At 43.1% G+C, this 5,125-nt stretch overlaps 1 long non-coding RNA gene across 3 annotated transcripts in view; it reads left to right on the top strand.

Moving 5' to 3' along the window:
• Nucleotides 1–4,876, top strand: part of LOC119336028 — an 18,619-nt gene extending 13,743 nt beyond the window's left edge. Inside the window, exons 3-6 of one of the 3 annotated variants that reach the window (XR_005162168.1) lie at nt 572–710; nt 794–1,014; nt 1,459–1,551; nt 4,492–4,876. This is a non-coding gene — a long non-coding RNA (uncharacterized LOC119336028). Of the gene's footprint in view, nt 1–571; nt 711–793; nt 1,015–1,458; nt 2,626–2,698; nt 3,166–4,491 lie in introns of those variants that run through there. The other 2 variants (XR_005162169.1, XR_005162167.1) reach the window with 2 other exon arrangements.
• Nucleotides 4,877–5,125: the final 249 nt, after the last annotated feature.

Genomic DNA, 5,125 nt, shown 5'->3' with positions numbered 1-5,125 from the left:
GTTAAGGGAGTGAGGGGGCCGGATGGGCCAGTGGGCTGGCCGGATGGGCCTGCGCCCGAATGGGCCGGCCAACTAGGCCAGTAGGCCGTGGGAGGGGGTTCCCTCTTTTTTTTTGTTTTGTTAGTTTCTTTCTTTTATTTATTTTTCTTTTCTGTTTTTATTTATTTTAAAATACTTAGGCAGTTTATAAAATTGTGTTTATTACACCATATTGACTTATGTAAAATATGGCATCTCCCGAACACTTTTGTTTTAAATTTTGAAAAACTTTTATTGTTTGCTTTGATTTTGAAATTTGAATTCGAACGGGATTGAATCATCGCAAGGTTTACAACAGTAAGAGTGGTGATGAGGCATCATTAGCAGAGGTTACTGTAACTTGATTATCCGGGCGTCACAGCTTCTCTGTGATTTCACATGGTTAATTGGATTTTGGGGTGCATATATAATTTCGGTTATGCATGATTTTGGTTAACTCCAGGTTATAATTTCAATGATGCATTATGAGCATCTGAAGATTTGTCCGTGATGGCTTTTTCTCAGCAGTAGTGCTCTTCTATTTTTGTTTCAGATCATGGTCTTATCAACATGATGGGTGTCAAGCTCGCGGTGTTGCCATTCCGGGCGGAGTGGAGGCTGCCGCTTGCATAGCTGCTTCATCCGAAGGGTCGCCATGACGATGATGCCATCGCCTGACTGGGCGAGCCGAGGTGATTCCCTTCATCCTTTTGCGTCCTTCCATGGGGCTCTCCTTCATGGTGCTGATATGGTGTGCCGCTGCCGGTGAGAGCAGGCAGGATGCGAAGGCGGAGGTTGCCGCCCCCGCAGCTGCTCGGCCCTCTCTCCCTTGGTGTTGAGTTCTTCTTCGACCTTGGCCGTACACCGGGAGAGGAAAGAAGGACATGATGGATGTCAACATGAGAAGGACAGAAGACGTGCTGGCGCACAAGCGGCTCCTGGAGCTGGCCAAGGATTCGGTGCAGCGCCAGGCTTTCGCCGTGGGGGGTCGTGCAAGTGAGTTGTTTCTCCCTCCTCGCGACACTCGCAATAATATAGGAATGCAAATCGGCGCTACACTGATGGAGTCAAAATTCGGCTATCTGCAAATTTATTATCTGGTCTGAATCTGTGCTAATCGTCCCTGGTTGGCCTCGTTGCGTTGGGGGTTAAGTTTTTTGCAGTTGGGATTTCCTATACTTATATATGGTGATACAAAGTTGTACTCCCTTCGTCCGGAAATACTTGTCATCAAAATAGATAAAAGGAGATGTATTTAGACATATTTTAGTTCTAGATACATCTCTTTCTATCCATTTTGATGACAAGTATTTCCGGACGGAGGGAGTACTTGTTAGTAGTTAATGTATGAAAAATAAGCATGATTTATGCTCCCTTTTTCTCCTTCCTGAAAACAGTACATGTTGTATGTGTTGATGACACTTTAATATGGTGATACAGAGATATGATCTTGACCCTGCTCAAGCTCGTCCACACCGTTGTCACTGTAGCTCCTTCTCCGAGTCTCTTATCATCTGCTTTGCTGCCGGCTTGGTAAATCTTCTGGTTTACTTCTCCTCTTTCTCTCTTGAGCTCTGTAACCCGGCCATCGTTGTGGCTGTAATAATTAGATGATAATACTGTTCTACAGAAATACATGTTAGCAACACAGGTTTACCCTGGAAGGAATTATCTTGCAAAAGAAATATAGTAGAAACTGCATTCTTGGGAATTGTTATGGTGTTGTTCTGGAAACAAATGGCATGTCTGAATGCTTGCTTGCTTAAATTAAGTGTATAGGTAAGAGCGTAAAGCCATAAATTAAGCTAAAATTAGGTGTAGCCTGCCTCTAATTTGTTTCAGGTCATGGACTTCTATATTGATAAATCTGCCTCTCATATTATGCAGAAGTTGCATGATCTGAAGAAGAATAACTCACGCCCATTACCGCTAATGTTTCAATTAAATGTCCACACATCATGTTCTCATCTATGGGAGTTCTTTTGTTGCATAATGCCCAGAACCTGTTTGCGTTATTGAATATGAAATTGCAAATGTTATTCGCGTTAAGCTTGCTAGGAAACGGATTTTGGAGGTATGCATACGGTTCTCTATTGTAGTAAAGTAATTTATTTGAATTATTGGTTACTTTCCCCTTTTGTTTGTTCAAGGATGTAAGTTGTCCCCTGATGCATGGTCCTACCATCCTAGACACATTTGAAATTTATTTTATTGTCTCATTCATGGACAACGGATTTAGTTTGCTTGTAATTATGTGATGGATGGATTATAACAAGGTTAGACTATCTGACCTTCTTAATGTTAAGCCTTTGTAACCATGATGGGGATTTTTGCTATGTTTTTTTATTGCTAGAACATAGTAGATGGACAGAATCAAAACTCTAAATTTGGTGTACCAATTAAGATGTTGTATTTCACATGCTCTAGACATGCTATAGACATATTGCTTCTGTCATTTTGATTAATTAGTGGTAGATGCATATAGTTAAACTGAATAATCAGCTTATCCAATTAGTTAAACTGAATAATCAGCTTCTGTCCTATGGCTTGTATGTCGTGGCAAGATGCCAACTTACTACACCAATTCTCATTGGAAATAATACTCTTTGTCTTTGGGACCAATTTTAGTGGTGACTTAATAACTAATTTTTAGTTTCTGCTTTCGGTTGTGAGGATGCAGACTAACAGTGCTGCTGATTGTACAAGAGCCTGCAAAAGGGAGGATAATTTATTGGACACTGTTTGTAATCGGCGAGCTGGCCAAAACTGGGTCGGTCGCCTCGTCACACAAACGCGCACGCACATGGACCCACGTGATCGCTTGCCCATCGCTCGCCACACAAACCTTATCCCCACCTCCCGTGAGTATCTATCCAGTTCATCCCCACAAGCACATGGACTACTGTGATGGGAGGTGGGTTCGGCATGCCGCGCAGGGGACAGCGGCAGCGGCGGCGAGTGGGAGGAGCGCGCACGGCGGGTAGGAGGATGAGAAGAGGAGCGAAGTGAAGGAAGAGGAAGACGACAAACTGAGGGGATAAGAATCCAACGGCTCGGAAGGGGCCAATCAGACGGCTAGGGTGCGACCGGCCAAAACTTTGGGCTAGCGCCTATTACTGGCCCAATTTTAATTATACAAGCACTTTCTTGCCGACATGAATTCATAACCTTTATTATAATACTCGGTATTGTGTTGTCTAATGCTCCCTGAACTAGAAAAATTTGCATTTAGGTTGTACTTCCGAGGAGCGCACCGGTGCGGGACGTCGCAGTCACTAGAGATGATGGCAGGGTTTAGAGGGTTTGCCGGCGACAGAGGTGCCGACTCGGGTAGGGGCCGATGAGGTAGTGTGTGACAACACTTGCTAGTCGTGGATGGTGGTGGGAAGTGGTTGGGCAGGTATAGGTGGGTGGGTCATTAGAGTGGACGAAGAAAAAGGTAGGCGACGGGAGGAAGAGAATAGTAGCAACAACAAGTTGTCACCTGTGTAGGAGAGGCGAGGGGTTAACCAGACTTGAGTGTGGGGTGTGTGATGTCGCGATCACTAGAGATGGTCGAGGGATTTAGAGGGATGACCGGCGTCAACGTCGGCGGAGGTGGTGACTCAAGCATGGGGAAGTGTTCGACAACACTCGTCGGCTATAGGGTGGCGGTGGCAGGTGGTTAGACAGCAGGGAGAGTTGGGCGGATTGTGGACGGAAAAAAGTAGCGACGAGAGGAAGAAGAAGAACCGGTAGCAGAGGTGGGTCGTCGCTAGCGGAGAAGAGGTAGGGGATTAATGGATTCGAGTGTAGGGTACAGGAGGTCTCGGGTGACTCCGTGACGGAGATGATGGTTGGGTTTAAAGGGATGGCCGGTGCATCATGTTGTAGTATTTTTTTTTGCACAATCCATCCCGAGAAAACATATAAATAAAAGAAATTGGTTAAATTATGTTAGAAATATCTATTTGGGTGGAGATATGAGGAAGACTGCAGCTCATGACAGTCGCTTTCCTCTGTCGATATTTTTATCTGAGGGAAACAACAGGACTCTGCTGCGTATTTTTATTAATTTTTTAAAAAATATACAAAGGTTCTGTACAGATTAAAAAAGAAAAGAAACTATACAACATCAGGATCAAAGTCCTGAGAAAATAACCCAAAAGAAAAGGAAAGAAAAAGAAAAAAATATCTACAAAAAGTACATCATACACAAAAGATACGCCTGAGAAGAGTGCTCCAGCCATGTAGGCAGGTAGTTTCTTAGTGAGGATCGTGCAGATCATCCGTTGTATCTCCTACTCTAGCAATTCCAGAGTGGCATGCTCAAGGTGCCTTTATTTGAAGTCATGTGCCCATTGTTCCAAGTTTGCATATTCTTCTCTGGTTGCTCAGTGGACTAGCCATTTCAGTTCTTCTTTGAAAGTCTTTCGGCATCTATAAAGGCTGGGTGTTATTTTGCTGAATATGAATTCATTTCTTGTGATCCAGATTGCCCAAGCAGCAAGGATGATAATCTCTAGGGAGAAGGGGAGATCCAGCATCTCCTTTAGGTTATTGATCTCATGTTGAATGCCTTGGTAGGTGGGAGCCCAGTTGGCTGCTAAGTATGTCCAATAGATTCTGGAAAAAGGGCAATGGAAGAACAAATGATCTCTGGTTTCTAAGACCTGCAGACCATAAAGCACACAAGTATAGCCAGGCAAGAAAAAATTCTTTCTATGAAGCATGGCTCTGTTGTTTAGCCTGTTGTGTACGAGCATCCAGAAGAAAATCTTGTGCTTAAGTTGGCAGCAAGTTTTCTAGAGCCTGTAGCTCATGAATGGTTGGTTGTTATTCCTTTGACCATGATATTGTTATTATTTAAATGTTCTAATATATTGTACAAAGCTTCCATTTATGTCTTCAGAAAAATCACTGATCCAAAAAAAGATCTCTCAAATATATATTTTAGCTCATTAGATCAGTTGTAGAAATCATGTGCCATTTTTATGTTCACGTCATCATTTGATTATATTTGCCATAACTCGACTTGGTGCTCTTCAACGTACACTACAAGGTCTCTAATTTCTCTTAATACTCTTTACAATTCTTAACGCAATCCTTTCAGCGGGATAAAAATATA

Source organism: Triticum dicoccoides, chromosome 7B (genome assembly GCF_002162155.2).
Source record: "Triticum dicoccoides isolate Atlit2015 ecotype Zavitan chromosome 7B, WEW_v2.0, whole genome shotgun sequence".
NCBI lineage: Eukaryota > Viridiplantae > Streptophyta > Magnoliopsida > Poales > Poaceae > Triticum > Triticum dicoccoides.
Note: the sequence above shows the minus strand (reverse complement) of the source record. Positions and strands in the feature narration are given on the sequence as shown.